The sequence below is a fragment of the Acomys russatus genome, chromosome 26 (assembly GCF_903995435.1).
Source record: "Acomys russatus chromosome 26, mAcoRus1.1, whole genome shotgun sequence".
NCBI classification, from domain to species: Eukaryota; Metazoa; Chordata; class Mammalia; order Rodentia; family Muridae; genus Acomys; species Acomys russatus.
This window is the reverse complement of record NC_067162.1, coordinates 25,386,493-25,408,375: the sequence shown is the minus strand read 5'-3', so window position 1 is coordinate 25,408,375 and position 21,883 is coordinate 25,386,493. Positions and strand designations below refer to the sequence as shown.

Below are 21,883 nucleotides of genomic sequence, written 5' to 3'. Positions count from 1 at the left end.
GGTTGACCTGAAAATGTGAACTGAAACAAGCCCTTCCCTTTTCTGACTTGCTTTTGGTCAGAATATTCTATCAAGAACACAAAAAAGAAACCAGAACACTATAAAATGTTAAGACTAAGAGGCTAAACCAGGTAGCATGGAGCACACCTATAACTTTCATTCCTGGGAGGCAGAGACAAGAGGACTAATAATTCCAAGTTGGGCTCTCTCCTACAGCCCAGCAAGATGCCCAAGGAAAAGAAAGCCAAAGGGAAGACGGTGGCACTGGCCCCACAGTGGTGAAGAAACAAGAGGCCAAAAAGGTAGTGGGTCCTTTGTTTAAGAAAGGCCAAAAACTTTGGCATCAGGCACGATATCCAGCCCAAAAGGGACCTCACTCACTTCATTAAATGGTCCAGCTACAGCAGGCTGCAGCAGCAAAGGGCCCTTCTCTGTAAGTGGCTCAGAGTACCTCCTGCCATTAACCAGTTCACCCAAGCACTGGACCGGCAAACAGCTACCCAGCTGCTTAAGCTTGCCCACAGGTACAGGCCAGAGACAAAGCAGAAGAAGAAACAATGGCTACTGGCCCATGCTGAGAAGAAAGCTGCTGGGAAAGGGACATCCCAACTCAGAGACGACCTGTCCTTCGAGCAGGGGTCAATACAGTCACCACCTTGGTGGAGAACAAGAAGGCTCAGCTGGTGGTGATTACCCATGACATAGACCCCATTGAGCTGGTGGTTTTCCTACATGCCCTGTGTCAAAAGATGGGGGTCCCCTATTGCAACGTCAAAGGAAAGGCCAGGCTGGGGCGGCTGGTCCACAGGAAGACTTGCACCACTGTTGCCTTCACACAGGTTAACTCGGAAGACAAGGGTGCTCTGGGTAAGCTGGTGGAAGCTATCAGGACCAATTACAATGACAGATAAGATGAGATCCGTCGCCACTGGGGAGGCAATGTCCTGGATCCTAAATCTGTGGCTCGCATTGCCAAGCTCGAAAAGGCAAAGGCTAAAGAACTTGCCACTAAGCTGGGTGAAATGTACACTGCTAAGTTTTCTGTACATAAATATAATTAGAAAATTATCTTTTTTAAAAAAAAAATCTCAAGTTGGCGTGAGCTATATAGAGAGATTCTGCCTGGAAAACAAAACGGAAGAAAACGTTGAAAGTGCTTGGAATATAGCCTCTTTGCTTATCAAGCCTGTGTTAGGACGCCTGCTCAGTTTCTATGGCATCACAAATAAATAACAACGACAAAAACAACAATAAAATAAAATAACAACAATTGGAAATAGAGGTTGGGTAAATAGGAAAGATGAAATTGATTTTCAGCAATAACTTTAATAGTGAAGCGTTTTATATATTTGACAATAGCCATTTCAAGTGTGTGCGTGGGTAGTTTTGTTTGCTTATTGAAATTACTTATGTACATGTTTGTTAAGTAGATTTAAGGAGCTTTTGGTAAATAGACTACTATTCAGCAACAAATAACTAAATTACATTTAAAAAATACCCATGTGCCTGTCACCTGAGGTAACGGAGTATCAGTGGCCTCACCATGTATTTCTAGGAGTCTCACTAAATTGACCTTGGTCTTTCCCTAGGGAAAGGTGAACTGTGGAGTTTGGAGGTATCAGGATGACCTTTGTCATGCCATCGTAAGGAATTTGTTTGAAATAAAACTTAATTCAAGTTCATACTCAAGGACACATTGAAATTACCAACACAGTAATGTCGATCACCTGTGAAGTTGCATAGCAGCACATATTCCTGAATGGGAGACAACAAGAGCAGGATTAAATCCATGGCATAAGAAAGTCCACACACCACACAGGCCCACAAAGCCCGACAGAGCTGCTCTCTCTCTGCTCAAAGCTGTTGAAAGTATTCTAATTGAAAAATGTATGCCCTTGGAAAATGATTGTCAATTCCTTTAACAGCCATGGCAGTTACTACTCATGGGGACTTGATCATGTATGAATAGACAGAAGTCATTACAAAGAACTGCTAGGGAAGGTAAGCATGCTTTCCCCCTTCTTCTGAAATCTCCATTTCCTTCAGTGGAATGGCTTAATTAAATCCACAAGTCTGTTTTATTACATTGAGATTTTTAACCTTACAGTTTTGCCTAAAAGGACAAAATAAAAAATCCATGAAAGATTAAGTTTGTCTCTTAGCATTCAACAATGAAATCTGTTTTTTCTCCTTGAGAAACTAGGATAACCTTCAGAATATAATAGATCAAAAAATTTTGGGGCCTTGTCTGGGTCATTTGAAGATGAGAATTTGTTGTGAAGGTAGGCCTACTGACCATGCACCTTTATTTTGCATCAGTGAATTCTATACATAAATATCCACAGTCAACTACAGTGCCTTTTCTTCAACTTGCTAGTCTACAGTGTATCTTCAATGTTTTTTTGTTGTTGATTTGTGGGATTTTTTTCCTATTTGGGTCTTCTTTATAGTAAAGCTGAGCTTCTCTTTAGATGCTCTGATGGCCACTGATGATGTTGTACCCTCTTTCTGTTTGTCTACTGAAATTTCAATCAAGCATGCAGTTCCTCTTAATTAAGGTGTTCCCCTCCTTCCTCATGGATTCTTCAAGTACTCAGACAACCCCAATTTGCATAGTCAGCAGCACACTCTGTGCCACTGATCACAGACAGGTGTGCTCAATTATGTTAATTCCTTGTACTTTATTTCTCAGACCATATCTCCTTCTAAGCTTATTCCGGTGTCCTTTCTATAGCTTTGTGGCTTTCCACTGGTCTTGATTTAGATTTGAGTTTTGAAATTTATGCTGCTTCTGATTTTTTAAATTCTCTCTTTTTTTGTGGTAGATGATTTCCAGAACTCAGTCCTTTCCCTTTCTTATCCTATTTCATGAATTATAGTGCAGACAGTGCAGCTTATTTGCTTTAACAGCCAGGAGACATAGAACTTGTATTTATTTATTTATTTATTGTAAAAGAAAATAAACAAACATGCATTTTTTACAGGCTATAGATTCTGTATGTACATATTCTAATAGCCACATATCAGAAATCCCAGATAAACCTGTCTTTACTGCATTCCTACAGGTAGCTTTCCCTTTGCTATTATTTTCTAATTAACATAACGGCATTTATTTATGTGATATTGGGTGTCTAAACCATACATGGACTGTATTGAAAGAATCTGAGAAGATGTGTGCAGGTTGTATGCCAACAGATAGGAGAGACTTACGTATCCTCTGACACTAGATTCCATGGCTAGAGAATGCAGAGATCCTGGAACCAGCGCGCAGGAACTCAGAAGAATGACACTATTTAGAATATGCTTCCTGTGGAACATCCATGTCTTAATAACACCATATTTCATTTTCTAGTGTTTAAATGTAAATTCTCGCCAGCACTTCCAACCTCATGTCATCAAGTTTAGATTAAGTCTTTGCCAAGTCAGGTTTTTTTCATTTATGTTCTTTATCCGTTGATAGAATAAATCTGTCAAGATGAATGAAGGTTACCAAGTGATGTCTGTGCATTTCCCAGAGGTCTAAACTTGACACTAAAACCTAGCAATGTCTTGTTTATGCTGCCAGATGATTTTGACATAAGGCTTATTATATGTTCAATGTAGTTATGGATGTACAAATTAAGGGGGCTTATAAAAATCAATTTACACAAACTGACAACACACAGTAGAAAACCCTCCTTACTACAAGCTATTTAAAATGCATATGCATGTACAGACTAGCAAAGTTTTGTGGGGGTTTTTTCCAACCTCACGTTTCAAGGCACTCAACCGTTACTCTCCAAGACAGCTAAACTCTTGGCTTCTTGGGTCTATTCAGGTATCGTATTTGTAACCATTAATATGCAGACAGGAGATGATTAAATGCAGGCATGATAAAATGTGACATCCTATAATAAATGAGAATGAAGAAATGAATTTGTAACCATAAATCATGTATTAAAATTTATGTCATAGTCTCATATAAATGAAGACAATGTAAAAATAAGGAAATATGGGATAGACCTATTTTTGAATTATAATAAAAGACAGTTACATTTTATGATTTCTCCACCCTTTTTCTTAGGTTAAACACTTGACTTCTGATCCCTGAAGCTAGGATACTTGAACTTTGTCGTTTAGAATAAGACATAGAACAGAAACAAGTTTCATTATAATGCAAATTTTTAACTTTAACATTTTAAAATATGGGAGCTCTTATACATCCAAGACAATGAGACACTACAATCTTTTTAGAAAGGAAGAAATAAAATGTCTACTTAAAAAAACCCTCAAAACTATGGAAATATACTCTTGCCTCATTTCTTATCTAAATGTGTACTTTGAAAGCACTTTGAATAATGTTTTATAATAACTATATAATTTTTTAAGTTAAGAAAAGAGTGCAGCCTCACAAATTCAGTGATATGATGTCATTGATCAGAGAAAACTCAAATCAGGAATCTGGCATCAAATAACTCATCATTTTCAAATAACCATTGCCCAATAACAGGTCTTGGATTTCAATAAAATTGCCATAATTTGGATTTCAGATGGGCATACTTCCATTGAATTACCAAAGTGCAGATTTAACTTGTGTGAGTATATTTACATTTATGTGTCTGTATTTTGTCCGTTATATAGCAAAGCACTGTGATGCAGCTCTGAGATGGACTCAGTGATGGCAGCCCGAAGCATGTTTACTGTTACATACTACAGGTGTTGGCATAAGGTTATTGTGTATTTCACATGCTGATTTTTGTATCCCCAATATCTGTTTGCAAGCCTTGTTCCCAACGTTGTATAAACTCTGCTCCTCAACTATCCCCTTGTATGCCAATAAAGCAGCTTATAGCAGGGGAAAGAATAGGGTTGGACTTCCTGCTGTACACAGGAGGAGGAGTTAGAAGAGGAAGTGGAGGATGCACATCAGAAGAAAGAGCTGGAATGAGGAAAGCTAAAAAGTGCAAGTACATCTGGGATGTAAACTGGGAGCAAATCAATTTAGCTTAGTGCATTAAGAATAGAGTAATAACTGCTCATTTATTATATTCTGAAGCTTGTTGTTAAACAAATATAAAAGTCTCTCAATTATTTGTGTGATAGCTGGGTTAAGAGAGAAACTGAGAAACAAGCACAGATATATAAAAATAACATTCAACATAATGGCTTCATTAACTTTACCTTGCTGAGACATATGAGGGCTTAAATGATGTATCTGATGGTGCAATCTGCTCCTTCTAATACACTGTGCCTGTAAACTAGTGTATGCTGAGGATATAACCACATATCAGTGATGTATCATGATTTCCAGGTATCTGTCCCTGTTTTCTCTGCACATCCATGTTTCTAGATGCTTTCCACTGCACCAGGACATATATATATATATATATATATATATATATATATATATATATATATATATATATATATATATGTGTGTGTGTGTGTGTGTGTGTGTGTGTGTGTGTGTGTGTGTGTGTGTGTGTGTGTGTCCTGGATCTAAATTGAGGCTCACAATCTTTACTGACTGAGTCCTTTATCCAGTCTTACTATTTTCTTCTTTTTGTTCAGTCTGGTACTCCGTCCATGGACAGGTGCCACTCAAAATTAAGGTGGATCTTCTCAGTTCAATTAACAACATACACGCTCCTTTAGAAGCATGTGCAGAGATTTGTCACTTATGTGGTTCTATGCCCTGCCAAATGTGTGTAAATACTTTATGTCGGGTAAGTATTAGTATCAGTATTAAATAAATCTTCCTTTAAGCAGCTCTCTCTCTCTCTCTCTCTCTCTCTCTCTCTCTCTCTCTCTCTCTCTCTCTCTTCTCCTCTCCCTTACTTCTCCTTCTCATGCTTCACTCCCCCTTATGCATACTCCTCTGAATGCACACTAAAGAAAACCACTGTACATATAGCAAGACAACAGCTATGTACAAATGTGAATGGATGCCCTCATCAGAAGTTAATCATGTTAGCACCCACTGCATTAGACATGCTACCTCAGAGCTTAGGAAGATGAATAGCACTTGCCATACAATTTTCTAGATTTTATTGGAATACTACAATTGATTAAGGTAGTGTTTATTGGAAATTTATTCCTATTGACATTGCTCATAGACACAGCTAGGTACCAGCAAACAGCTGTGTATGCAAGGTTAGAGGGTCAAGGCATCCACTGAATTATAGTCCCTTATTTTTGGTTGTTCTTCTATATAAATCAAGACAATAATAATAAGCATTTAAATTTCTGCATACAATTCCAGGTCCTGTAAAAAAAAAAAAAAGGTAACTTGAGGACAACATTAAGCGTTACAACATTTTATACCACTCTACTTACAAGTCAGGAGTGAGTAGAGTTAATTTAAGGTTTATATAAAATGTCCTGTGTTTTTCACACATACACAGTGTATTAGTTGAATGGATGGATTCAGAAATGATAATGTTGAAATGGAATATGGAAATTGGAATCAAACCAATATGAACTCCAATTCCAATCATGAGTATTTACCTCCCATGTGGCCTGCAGAATAATTCCTATCACCTTTATTTTCATAAGATAGATTTAAAATTCTCTCTCAAAGAAATATTGGGAGTAAATGAGATGTTACAGATGACCTTGTTGCCTGTCTGGGTATGGATGCTGCAGATGAAATTAACAGGATGATTGTTAACTTTCTCCCTGAGTGTCAAGCCTTCCTGTCCTCATTCAGATTTGCGTTTAGTGCTAAACTTTTAACATGTGCATCTGTTTACATGCACCATCTCATAAATTAGTCTTGACACCTTTTTCTTTGTGTGCAAGACAGCCTACATTAATTTAAATGGTAGAACAGCCCAAAAAATCAAGAGTCATAAACTCATAGCCCAGACTTGAATTCAAACTTGGCAAAGCCCACACAAATTAAAAGAATGAAACAAGGGTAAAGAATAAAACTTTGTGTTTCTACACTGTTCACATTTATATTTTCCAAACATGATGTGAAAGGTGGTATTATTTGAGTAAAACAATGTTTTTTCAGCCACTCCAAAACCTGGTTGACAATAAGTAGTCCCTAGAGGCAGGAGTCTTCCCAGCAGCATTGATCACTATAATATGTGTTCAAAACTGAGGAGTGATTTATAAGATTGGTCCCTGCAGGGGGAAAAAGTGATATTGATGCCATGGAGCTAATGTAGAAAGGAAAAAGTGCTCTCAAACACGAGAAATGATGAACATATCATCACTTTTCATTTTTCCTGTGAGTGAAAGATTCATTTTGTAGCACAGGAAGTAATCCCTGATCCGATCTCGTGGAACTGTACGAAAAGAAGAAGAAAACAAAAAGGTAGGTTTCCATAGACAACGCTTCACAGTCCTCATACGAATTTATCAATATTTTCTAAACATTTTCAACTTATTTGAATTCAATCAAACAAAACACTGGATTTACAAAACAGCTGGGTCAAGTCCCATGTTACGAAAGGTAGACATTGAGCCCAGCAGAATTTTCTCTCCATCCAAAGCTTGCCACTCAGACCTTGCTTATAATCCAATTCCTAGCTTACTAACAACAAGCAAAGAGTCAAACGATGCAGAAGACGTCTTGTGATAACTCCTCATGCACAAGTTGTCCTGAAATCTCCTTAAACTTTGTTTCATTTTAGATTGCAAGGACGTCAACAACAACAAAAAAACATCTGCCCTCAAGGACAGCAGGAAAGCGTCATTTGTCTGTCTGCATCTCCCCACGAGAGGCACCACTGTGGAACAGGCAACAACTGAGGCTGTATACTACTACTGTTCCTGTTCCAAACTCTTCTACATATGTACGCTTTAAATGCTTTCTTCTATTTAAATTAAATTTGTCTTTTTGACATTCTCACCCAAGTGTCCAAACTCTTCCACATATTCAGTATTAAGTAGCTTTTTGTTTTGAAAAGTTGTCCTTTGAAATTACACACACACACACACACACACACACACACACACACACACATGCATGCACACACACACACACATTTGTAATCACTCATATTCCCATCCTTTATCGTCTCTCCCTCTTCTCTGTCAGCCTCCCCTTACAAGTCCTTTTCTTCCACATTTTGGTTTTTTCTTTTTCTTTTCTTTTCTTTTCTTTTCTTTTTCTTTCTTTCTTTCTTTTTTTTTTTTTTTTTTTTTTTTGTGACACACTGAGCTTAAATCAGGTGTATGTCTGTGAACTTGTCTTTAGAAGTATTTGTTAGCGCTTGGTGAGCTCACAAGTGACAGCGCGATGACCCTACTCTCCCCGAGTCTTTCAGTAGTCAGAACTATGGCAGAGAGGCCTGGGAGCCTCGTGAGCTCTCTGTTGCCTATGACTGACTGTTGACAGAATCAGCTTAAGTACAAGTCTAGAACAAGGAACTTCATTCTTTAACTTTTAAGGAAATGTTTATCTGCCTGGGCTGAATGCAAACACGAGTTGAGATGATATGTGTCAGTTATAGATCTGCCATTCAACTTATCTAAGAATAAAAGTATTCAAGAGGATGTCTGTTATATGTGTTGGAACATGGTGCTGTCACATCACTATTATAAACTAGGACCATGAATTCAAGCTGTTAATTCTCCCTACATTGTTATTACACGGTTTTGCCTTACTCATTCATTCAGTGTGTATATACATTTTCTCGAGACATGTTTTCTGTTATGCTCACATTCTAGTTCCTTTAAAATGATCTACCCTGGGGGTCAGTTAATTATTCCCCAATATTTCCTTAGGGTAGAACTGTTAAATTACTTTAGACAATCCTGTCTAAATAATAGGATAATTGGCTTTTGCTAGGATTGTTTTATTGTATGAAACATAAAATTGAGAGAAGTAAAATGAACTTTCCTTCCTTAGTAAGTACATTGAGTGTTCATGTATCTCCAATCTATTTGGCTTTCACCTGCCTGAGACCCACAGAGCACATAGAAATGATGCCCTTTCTCTAATGGACATCACAGAGCATTCAAATAGTTTTTATATTTTATGCCCAAGATAATTGGAAAATTATTTATATAAAGTAAACATTATGTTAAGGTAAATATATTCTATCTTTTCTATGCCAATTTGAAGATGTGTGTTTCTAGATTAATGATTAAATTTATGGCATATTTTATCTGTTTTTTTTGCACAGTCTAGAGCAATAGATAGTGAGGGTGGTAGCGATGTGGACGCTTTAAGCTTATGTGAAGAACAATCTTCTGTGACAATGACAACGTGACTCTTGCTTGGTGCTCCATTAGAAACTGCGAAGGCATTTCTCAAGTTTCTGCACACACCAGGACGGTGTATTTTTCAATCCAGCCCATAAATTAAGCACGACTCCTAGGCAATCCTTGGCTGCCTACTTCCTCACAGATGCTGTGAGCATGCAGTTCTCTCATGCTTCATTATCTTCAGTTTCCTAAGTCACTTTCAAGGTCTTGTGGCAAATAACTGTGCATCTTTTCTAACTCCTATTTGTGTCTTTTCACACTCTTATAACTTTTATTCTTTTTCTTTACTTTTCACCAATCGATACCTAAAGAATTGATGGACAAAGTGCATAAATTATAATCAAATTGTGTTGCATTGTTAACGTTAACCAAGAGTAAAACCTTACCATTTTAGCATTTAAAATACTATAATGGATTTCTCTTATATGTGCTTATGTAAGTACTGATTTATTTTTCTAACTCAAAAACAAGTCTTCTGGTAGATGATGGCTGATGGTAGTTTCAATGTTTTATTGATAGATGGGCTGGACATTTTTATTTTCTTGGTATTTCCTCACATTTGAATTTTATAGGCATAGTATGACTGTTAAGGTTCATGTTCAAAGCTAAAAAGCCTTAAAGAATATAATGACAACACCCAGATTTTTTCCTGCTTTAGGAATTTGGAAGGTTTTCCAAATACCCTAAGATATTTCTCCTATGTGTCACAAATAAATATTATATCCTGTAGTCTCTCTGTTATATCTAAGGAAAGCTAAAGAAGTTATAATCTTTAAGGGGTTATGTTTCTGAACCCTATATGTTTGCATTTTTAACGAAGAAGACAATGATGGTTGGTGAACACTTTAGTGGTAAGTCTTTTTGTTTGTTTGTTTATTTGCTTATTTTTGTAATATTTATTTTTGTTTTCTAAAGAATAAATCCAGATTGACAAAGGATTGATAAGTAAAAAAAAAAAGGACTAATCTGCATTGTAACAAATATTAGTTAGAATTTAGAGAAGAAGTTGATTTTGGTGTCTGAGCACAATGAAATCTCTCTCACACACACACACACACAACACACACACACAACACACACACACACACACACACACACACACACGCAGGCATTCAGTCTTTTGGCTTTCTCCACATACATGCACCTACTTCTCTCCACATACACATGAACAGGTATGAACACAACACAATCATGCTCACACATGCTTATAGGCTTATATGTGTATATATGCCTATACACGTATAGTAACTATATTTCTATGTTTATACCAATGTTCCTGTGAATAGATGTCTGTATTCACTAATGAAAGGTAGATATGTATAGGGTTTCTATGTAAATAAGATCTTTTCAGATTCAGCTTTATTTTGTTTACAGGACAGCAACTTAACATTTGTGGAAATTTCGTCAAGGTGTCCACACTGCCAGTACAATACATTTCAACGTGTATGGCACAGGGCCTTAGTCCTATCTGCCTTCCTTAAGTTAAAAAATGTCACACATCTTTTCTCCTATAAAAGGTCCAAGAAAAGTATTTGTTCTTTCATTATGGAATACACAGCAAAGAGCTAAGACCCATAACGCAGTGAGCTTCTGATATCCAGCCCTGGAAAAGAATTAGGGGCTTACACATGCCTTGTTACTCTGGAAAGAGGAAGAAGGAAGTAGTTAAGAAAATTGAATGATTCCAAGTTTTCAATGTTTACCTTCATAAGTCTACCCTACAGTCTATGAATACATGAGCCAAGTGGTTCTGTCACTGTGTTTCTGATACTGCAGAAGTCCAAGTGTCTTGCAGGAACACTACGAAAACATTTACAAAGTCTCAGTTTTTTTGTTTGTGTGTGTGTGTGTGTGTGTGTGTGTGTGTGTGTGTGCGTGCGTGCATGTGTGTGTTATCATCTTCAAGTACAAGGAATTAATATTTATAAAACACACAAATATGCTAATTAATCTCCAATGACAACATGAGTAAATTTAGAATAATATTTGATGCATCCCTCTGGAACTCTCTATGGGGATATTTCTAGAAATGCTTAACTGAAGTTGAAGATTTAACGGTAATATGGTGGCATCATCCCACAGGATGTGTCCTGGCCTGAGTGAAAATGATAGTATAAGATAAAAACCAACATTTCCAGAACAACGTAGCCAACTATCTTATACTGTTGTTGCCCTGTCTTCGTTAGCATACCTGCCTCACTTACTATGATTGATTGTTTCCTCTCTTAAATCATGACCCCAAACAAATGCTTTCCTGAAGTGACTTTTCTCTGCTATTTGTTACAACAAGAAAGAGCACAATGGCTATACACAGTGATACCAAGCTCTGATGAACAAATGATTAAATGGTTTTCAGGTCCTCAATCATAATCTAATCTACAGATCTAAAGCATATGCCATCTGTTTGTGATATACCCTTTCAGAGCGTCACTATACCACACCCACACCCTCCCCACAGGCTTATACACATGCACATATGCACATACGTATTTAGCTACTTACCTCTAGATCTAATCCCATATTAATTTCAAACCGTTTGATGACAAATGAACAGCTCCATTTGTTACTATTGAAGAAATAAACAACCTCAGTAAAAATTAAGTCCCAACACATAACAAATTGTAGTGCAAAAGATTTACACTCTATCTTACTTCATGAGTATGTTCAACTTTGAAAACTTTTTCATATTATATTCTTATAGGGTGTGCCCATGATATAAACACTTACTGAACCTCGATGAATAACTTTAAAGGTAGACACTTGATTATATTTATAATGAAAATAAGAGTATAAGGTGTCACACAATAGACTAACTTTAGGCTACGAAATAATACATTTCATATCTGCAATGGCTTGTACAGAAAATAACAGACTTCTTTAAATAACAATTTGAAGCATACTCAGATCTGGTTTTTTGTTTGTTTGTTTGTTTGTTTGTTTTGTTGTTGTTGTTGTTTGTTTTGTGTTTTTTTGTAAATATCTGTGAAAATGTTCAGCTTTGCTATTGGAATTGAAAGCAGCCATATATAATAGCTAACCAATTGGAAATGCTTGTATTCCACTAAAACTTTATTTATAAAGGAGATATTTCCCCCATACCAACACTCTCTAAAGTTAATATGATATTTCACATATTACATATTGAAATACATTGTTCTAAATAATAATTTAGGGCTAAGGACCTTTCTCTACCCTTACTAACAATGAGACCCACCTCCAAGCATATTTTAAAATAGCTCTTATATCTCATAATATATCATAATAAAATTAAAATAATAACTGAGATGTATAAACATATATATGTCAAATTATTTAAAAATTAAATGCACATTAATGTCAATGACATAATTAAAAGGAAAAGAGTTAATGAACAGTTCCGAATGAGAGAAGCTTGCATTTATTGTCCGGTAAATACTGTTAACTTTTGGCTTAGCAGAACAGATGTAGATAGTTGTTTATATTTTATATTAAAATATTTAAGGTATCACATACAAAGAGAATTTTATGGTGATAGATGTTTAAAAAATAGTTCAATAAGCTTACCAGCTAATCAAAGATACTCTTAATTGATAGTTTTTGTAACTAATTACTTTATTCAATTTCTTATATATTTTGGTCATATTTTTCTACTCCCCAAACACCTTCTAGATCTTTCCAACCTCACTAGCCAATCAAATTTATGCTTTCTTTTGATCTTAAAAAAGAAAAACTAGAAAACAAAATGCAAAACAAAAATCAAAACAAAGGCAACAAAAACACAATTTGACAAATACCAAAACATAACCAAGAGCACAAGGGGACACACACACACACACACACACACACACACACACACACACACACACACACACACACACCCCTTATGGAGTTTTTTGTGTTGTTCAACTGTTCCTGAGCAAGAGGTAGTTTGATATACCCAGTGGCACTGCATTGGAGACACCTGATCTTCTCTTTCTCACTAAATATAAATTACAGATATGTTTTGGTTAGCAGTGAGATTGTCAGTCTAGTTCCCGATCTCAGTGCTAGCATTTATATAGGTTTGAACCTGTGTGGGGCTTGCGAGTGCTGTCACAGTCTCTGAATATATGTGATGGTATTTTTAATGTTGAGTAAATGTTTGAATCTAAGTCAGTAATCTTTCCTAAACTGTTTTCTAAAACTTCATTAGGCTATCTTGCACTTTGAATTTGTCTTTTAACATTGCATGGCTTGTAACATTGTGTACTATCCATTTGTAAAATGTTGGCTAATTAGAGCAAACAAGCCTTTCTTGTCTTGACAGAATTAATCTTAGTCTACTTGACATATTGTGCATACTACGACTGACTTCTCCAGAGAGATTCTCTAAACGCTGAGAATCTGACAAACTTCTATAATAAGTATATACGTTGCATAATACTGTTGTGCCAGATCATTTTATGTCAACTCGACACAAACTAAAGTCAGCTAAGAGGAGAGGCTTTCAGTTATGAAACTGTCCCCCTCTGATTGGATTGTAGGGAATTTTCTTTATGAGTGATGATGGGCATGGGACCCAGGCCATTTTGAGTGGTGCTATCCCTGGGCTGCTGGTCCTGCATGCTATAAGGAAACAGGCTGAGCAAGCCATGAAGTGCAATCCACTAAGCAACACTCCTCCATGGTCTCAGCATCAGCTCCTGGTTCCTACCCTGTTTGGTTCCCTGGCCTCGCTGCTTTTGATGATGAACTGTTATATGTAACTGTGTGTGAAAATAAACCCTTTCCTCTTAGGTTGCTTTGATCATGCTGTTTCATCACAGCAATAATAACCCTTACTAAAACAAGTGCATGCTTAACTTTAAATATTTTCTTTAGCAACAAACTTTTGGTTATTTACATTGAAGTTATTGAGTCATTTTTTTTTTCCTTTTGGAGAGAGTATCTGATTAAACACAATTTGTTGTGGATAGTAAATATTTTAACTCTGTTTCAAAGAGGTCAAACCTACATCTTCAGTTTCTGAGACTTAATCAGTAAGTTGTTGGACAGTCATGCCTGAAAAGCTATTAACCTCAGAGCTTTGGTACGACAGCAAAGACTAACAATAAGTTGAGACAATAATGCAAGTCACAGGGGCAGGGGACCAGAAACTTAGCTTAACCTGTATAAATGTTGGAGACTGAAGTGTGTCAATGGAGTCCTCACAATCCTTACCCGTCTCAAGGCTGGAGATTAAGGATGAACTGAGCTTCCTGGTTGGCTCTTCTCATGTATGCCATCAGAGACCAATACCTGGACAGAAATGTTGCTCCTGGCAAAAGGAGGCACTTGCAAAAATCACAACTTTCTGTTTAGCAGCTAATAGCCTCTATCTAGTTCTTTGACTTTTTCTAGCAAATAATTGAATGTTAGCTTTTTTTTTCTGGAGCACCCCTTGAATTTGCAGCTCCTGTCAGAAGCTGGCGCCATCTTTAGAAGCTGGCGCCATCTTTAGAAGCTGAATTCTATAACTTCATTATTTTATCATTCTTTCAACTAAAAGTGGTATTCCACGATAAAGTGAACAGGTAAGCTTGCATGAAATTTCATGATCTGAACTTTTCTCTACAGCAAATGTAATTAAGCATGTTGTAAATATGTTTTGTATATCATTCAATATATTAAAAAAGAATGAGGTCAAGTGTTATTCTTAAGTGACAGCGAATCTTTAAACTGTAAGTAAAAAAAATACACTAAGATTTTAACCCATGATTTATACTGAAGACCCAGGAATGTCTCTCTATATACATATATAATAAAATAAGATATTGTTCAATAAAATATAAAATGAACAATAGTAATACACTATTATTTTCAAAAGAGAGAAAATACCTTAATTGCATTGGTTTTTGTCTTTTTTGTTTGTTTGTTTTTTGTTTTTTGTTTTTTTTCTTGTTTTTTTGCATTAGTTCTTAAGTCACACATCCATAGTAGTCTTTTTAAAGACTTGTGAATTTGTGATTTATTTACATGAAAATGGTTTTACAAAAAGGATTTTACATATAGCAACATACTATATAGATACCTCAAATTTTTTCTACTTATTACCTAGGATTCTTGTTAGTCATAAGAGACAGATATAGTTTCAGGTTGTTCATATAATTTGTGTGGGTATGTACATGCATGTGTCTGTGTGTCTATGTGTGGTGTATGCTCCCATTTGTGGGATGTAAAACAAAACGTCTATGTGCTTGGATATCAGCAACCCTGAAAACACCCACAGCAGATGGCTAGCCTGCGTTAGACCCTCAAATGCACTAAGATGCTGGAAGTGAGTCATTTAAGGCCTGTGTTTAATTGATGGGGAGATATCTTCTGTCTGTCTCAGAGTTTGCTCAAACTTGGAGAGTGTAAAAGGAATAAATCATCCAGTGATGACTCAGAACTCAATCTATGAGCAGCACCAAACAGTCACTGTTTTTCTTCCTAATGTGTTGTCCCTTTTTCCTTTTGTTTTGCTTGTTTTTCGAGACAGGGTTTCTCTGTGTAGTCCTGGCTGTCCTGTATTCACTTTGTAGACCAGGCTGGCCTCAAACTCACAGATCTACCTGTCTCTGCCATCCAAGTGCTGGGATTAAAGAAGTGTGCCACCATGGCCAACCTAATGTGTTTTCTTAAGAGGTCAAATAGTTACGAACATAGTTGAGCACATGTCCTTGTTGCATGGTGGAACATCTTTTTGGGTATACGCCCAGGAGTGGTATAGCTAGGTCCTGAGGTATCACTATTCCCAGTTTTCTGAGATAGTACACAATTGATTTCCAAAGTGGTTGCCCAAGTTTGTAGTCCCACCAGCAATGGAGGAGTGTTCCCCTTTCTCTACATCCTCATAATATGAATTTTTGACCTTAGCCGTTCTGACAGGTGTAAGATAGAATCTCAGAGTGGTTTTGATTTGCATTTCCCTGATGACTAAAGATGTTGAGCATTTCTTTAAGTGTTTCTCAGCCATTTGATATTCTTCTGTTGAGAAATCTCTGGCTCTGAACCAATCTGGAAACAACCTAGATGTCCCTCAGTCAAAGAATAGATGAAGGAACTGTTGTACATTTATACAATAGAATATTACTCAGCTATTAAACACAAGGAAATCTTGAAATTTTCCGACAAATGGGTGGAACTAGACAGGATGATCCTGAGTGAGATAACCTAGACCCAGAAAGACACACATCGTATAGGATCAATTATAAGTGAATATTAGCACAACATAGATGTCCTTGGAGAGTCTCCATTGAGCAGACTATGAGGACAGATGCTGGGCTTTGCTGCTGGACTCCAGATGAGAGTGGTATGGAAGAATGGGGAGGGGGATAGAAGGACCCATAGGGTCCAGCAGCTCTCAAAAAAAAAACCATTAAGGCTGACAGATCTGGACCCAAGTCACCCTACACAAACAGTTGCACCAACCAAGGAAAATGCATGCACTGAGCCTAGAAGCCCATTCAGATCTAGCCAATGGACAGCTCATTCTCCACAGCTGTGGGGTGAGCGGACACTGCCTCTGATATGAACTCTAGTATCCCCAATTTGATCACTTTCCCTTGGTGGGGAGGCCCAGTAGCACACAAAGGAAGGAGAAGCAGGCTATTGGAATGAGACCTGATAGGTTGTGGTCATACAGTGGGGGAGGTGGTGCCCTTCTATCAGAAGTCCAGCAGAGGGGAACAGGACAAAAGAGGGATGAAGGGGAGTAGAACAAGAAAATACAAGTGTGTGGATAACAATTGGCATGTAATCTGAATAAATTGTTATTTTAAAAGACACTATAAAAAAGAGGTCAAATAATTATGTACTCAACTGAGAGACACCCATGCTGCCTGAGCACGTGCCTCTGTGAAGCAGACAACTGTCAAGGAAATGTAAGAAGGGTCCTCTTATTTCTTGGATTTTACAGTATCAAAATCAAAGAGAATATAACCACTAGGCCCACGCCCCCATGAGTGGATTCCTTCCCCTCCCCACTTAAAGCACCGAACCACTGTTTCTCTTGGGCACCACTGAACTGAGATTATTTTCTTCCCTGTTGGCCCACAAGTGGATCATGTCACCAAATGGCTTTTGGACTAGCCATTTCTATGTGCTGCTCTACACTTGTGGGAAATTAATTCTCATCATCCCTCTTTAGAATACCATGGGGTCTCCATAAACTTATCTACCAATTTGAGCTCTGTGCATTATGGGTTTGTGTTGCTACAAAAGGATGCTCCTTCAGCAGGCAGACAGTTATGTAATATACTAAAATGGAGCTTTGGGGCAGAGAAATTTCCATAACAGTTGATGTGATCACAGGGGAAACAATAAACGGAGCTGTTTCGGCTGGATGGTGAGCAGTATTGGGTAATCTATTCCCTACTCTCTCACCGAGCCTGCCCCATTAGCTGTGGCCATGAAAGTACAGGGAGTCCTCAAGGGTTTTATGGTTTTGCCTTTATTGCAGCCAATCTTTACAAATTGTACATTACTTGTTAAAAATTAAAACAAAAAAATCTGCATACATGCTAAATGTAAACAAGGTTCACGGTGTTTACCTTTAGGTGATAAGATTACAAATATCTTTACATCTATATAGTCTATATTTCATAAAACTTCTATGATGAAAGCACATGATTTTAACAATTGAATAAAATGAAATTTGAAGATAATACTGCAAATTTCTAGCAGGTTCCATAAATAATATTGACATTTGAGAGTAAAATGTCCTTGTGTCCCCATTCCATAATCCTAAAATAAAATACTAGCAAAAAAAAAAAAAATACCAAACCAATTTTATCTATCTAGTTTTCATTATTAACAGAGATAACACCACATGCTACAGTCAGGAATTATGTGATTTCTACTTTGTTCTTACCTAAATGTCTATTATTAATAATAATGATGACAGTATTATTGTTATTTTACTTGTTAGAAGGCTGACTTGATTTTTCAATGATGTGTGAAACAGCAAAGTACAGTGACACTGAGGACACTAAGATAAGGTTAGTGTGCTAAGGATGACTCAGTTTGTAAAAAAAGTTGATAATGCAAGCCTAAAGTCTTGAGATTTCCAGAATCTATTTAAAAAGATGACATAGGAGCTATACCCACAGGAGTAGATTCAGGGAAGAGACAGTTATATCCCCAAATCACATTGACCTGCTAGTGTAGCATAATCAATAATTTTCATACTCTGTGAGAAAATTTGCCTCAAAACTAAAACAGGAGCATAGAGAAAAGACACCCAATAATGCCTTGAACCTTTGCACACATACACCTACACACCCCCATGCATCTCTCTGCGTGTACACAAAGACACACAGATTCACACACACAACACATACACACACACACACACAGAGAGAGAGAGAGAGAGAGAGAGAGAGAGAGAGAGAGAGAGAGAGAGAGAGAGAGAGAGAATATGGATGAGAGGACCTGAAAAGTAAAAAACAAAACAAAAACAAACAAACAAACAAACAAACAAAAAACAACTTTAGATTGACTAGTAGCTGCCAAAAGACTTCACAAGGAATTTGGATATTTCTCCTCATCTTGAGATTCTGATGACTAGCATCTACATGTAATTAGTTGATTTTTAGACAGATATTAATGTGTTTGTAACATATATCATGAGACTGATAGACATATAAATACATATACTAGTGTGCAAATATCACTAATTACTGAGAAAGTAAAGAAAAAAATAGGAATATGTTATTAAAAGAGATTGAAGGCACAAAATCACTAACATGAACAAAAGTGACTTTGCCTGGTTCAGAGTGCACTCAAGCAGTCCCTCTGGTTAACAGGCATGATCAGTAGCTCACATCTTTTTGCAGTTAAATATTCCTTTGTGAGACAGACATAGAAAACTACTTACTATGCGAACATCGTTTGATAAGTGATTTGTGCTATTAGAAGCTGTTTTGACAAGGTAATATCTATACAGAAAAGTTTATTCATCAAGGAATTGCAGGCTTACTCCTACAATTAGAGAGTTACATTATTGTCAGGGACCATGAGAAAGGGGAATGTACCACACTCTGGCTTCAGGTCATAATCCTTGGCTTACAGTGGCACTCTTAAACCAGGACAGAATTTTCAATGTATATAGTGATTAATGAAATATAAGTTTATTGCTTAGAAGTACTCTGGAAGACTTTCATCTTTCATCTACTTTCTTTCTCTTTCTTCATCTCCCTTCCTTCTCCTTCCCTCTCATTATCATCAATATATTCTCATCATAATTACCATTAATTGAGTACCTTATTCTTCTTACACCGGATTAGGCACTTCACAACTATCAACTGGTCTTCATAACAATCTTCTATGAAATCTAATAATATTATAATTGAGAGTAGTTAATGAAATCACAGTCCAGAGTGGTTAATCAGCCTTCTTGAGTTCACTCAGAACAAAAAAAATGAGTGAAAGCTATGATTAAATGCTTAATTTTTCTGAGACCAAAGCAAATTGTTTTATGTTGAAAAAAAAAAAATGAAAGTCACGAGAGGAAATCCAAATTTCTGTAATATGCCTGTGTGGCCCTTTGTAGATCTCATAGGTGAGAGTGCAGCTCTTTTCCATTATGGGGCGCAGTTCTGAGCTGGGGGCATATGACAAGGACTTCTCTGACACAGTGGGAATCTCTGCTTCATAAACTGAGGACTTCATGAATTTCTAGGGCCAGGGGGGATTTGATGTTGTTCTCTTTAGGGAGTCTTATAAATCTTGGTATTCTTTTTTTGGGGGGGGGCATAAGCAAGCTGATTCTTCACACTGGTAAGAGCGCCAGGTAAATACTGACAGAGTAGTAAGCAAAGAGAAAAAGGGAAATGTCAATCCCTTACATATGAAAAATAAATTTTAAAACTATCTTTTAAGACATTTTAAAATGTTGCCGTATTAGCGGCTCCTGTGTTACTCTGTGGAGTAGCAGAAACTTGTGTGGGCAGAATTCCCAAAGGTTTTCTATTGTGCTTCCCTGCTGCTCAGTGACTGGTAAAGAGCACAGGAGGCATCTCCTAGCTTTTCAATGGAGACTAGTTTTGAGGATGCTGTGAACAGAAGCCTGTTTTTTCTCATTGTGTATGGGCTGTGGGTGTACTTTCCACCAACTATTTTTATTTTGGATTCCTTAAATCTTTCTCCCTATTTCACCCCAACCCCTTCCAACACCCCGACACCAGGTAGTGGGTGGAGAAAGAAGGTTAGTGAGGAGATGGGTATGTAGTTATCCTTAGCTGTTTCCTGCTGTTTGGGGTCATTGGGTTCCTTGGGGCAAGTCTAGTCTTTATTTCAGGACATCTCTGCCCTCTTCTCTTCACACTGCACCAAGAACAACCAGGAGCACCAAGGGGGAAGCACCAGCAGTCTTCTTCTTTCTCTGAGCTACCAGTCTGTCTTTGGGGCTGGCTTTTATCTCCACTGAAAAAGACCACGCCCCTGCATGAGGTAGTCCACAGCTGACAAACATCACGTTTCCTCTCAGGAGGCAGTTATCCCTGTGGGCAAACTGGAGCAGCCCCAATATCCCACACCTGGGATTAAAACAAAAGCATAACTTCCAAAACAAAAAAACTTCCATAACAGTGGGCCTCTGCACTATTAGTTCCAGCCACAAACTTTCTTGCTTTTCCCCAAATACATCAGACTCTTGTATTCTGTGTGTTTTGCATGTGTTGGCTTTGCTTATGAGGATATTTTTAAAGTTATCTTTAATCTACAAAAATTTAGATATAGTTAAAAGTCACTTCCTTTTAGAGCTCTTCCCAAATTAATTCAAGACTTTGGACAATAATGATAACCTGTGTCTGTCTAAGTCACAGTATATATCTGTTAATTTTTATTATTTTATTTTTTTTTAATCTGTTAATTTTTATATTGAATCCTTTTAAGTAAAGTCCAATTCATAAGTTCAAGTTTTCAGGAGTACATGGTACTTCTTCAGTATCTATGTTATGGTATTTATGCTTTAGTGTAAACTAAATATAAAAATAATACACACATATACACAATATATGTATGAAATATATATTATAGAATACAGGATATAACTATACACATATATTTGCATATGTATATGTACACACATACATATATAAACACACCTATACCCCATACCCCCACCACTGCTACCCATAACTTTTGAAGGAATTTCAAGACTTCTGCCTGCTGTATCTTAGTTATTTTTTTCTTCACAAGAGTCATGTTTTAGGTAAAGCTAGGTAAGCAACTTTATCAAAAAATAGGTGAAATCTTAAACAGCGACTTAACAAATAGAGATTCTAGTGTGTTTGCCATCTCAGAGAGAGAAGACCGATGACTTCATGGAGTATAAGGGTTCCACACTATTCCCTACTTCATCTTTATTGTGGATAACTGTGAATTCCAGTTGTGCTTGTGACTATTACCTGTAATTGCCCTACTGACACATCACATTTTTCTGACGTGTAATATTCTATGCATTCATTGAGAATTATGATTTTTACATCAAAGAGGTTGTGTGAAGACTGATGATCCCTGGATAGAAAACAGAATCTGATCACATTTACTAAAACACGTGGTAGTATATGCAGGACTTGGCTTCACCAATAAGTGTTAGGTTTGGGCAATAATTGATCAAATAGGAGTGTTTAATCTTGAGCTGGCAATCAAGTTGAATAAAGGTGGAGGGCTGAGAATGCTGGATCAGGACTCAAAAGAT

The 21,883-nt window shown here is 37.0% G+C and overlaps 1 pseudogene; it reads left to right on the top strand.

Annotated features, from left to right (window-relative positions):
• The first annotated feature begins 219 nt into the window (after positions 1–219).
• Positions 220–9,206, top strand: LOC127209679 (60S ribosomal protein L7a-like; annotated as a pseudogene).
• Positions 9,207–21,883: the final 12,677 nt, after the last annotated feature.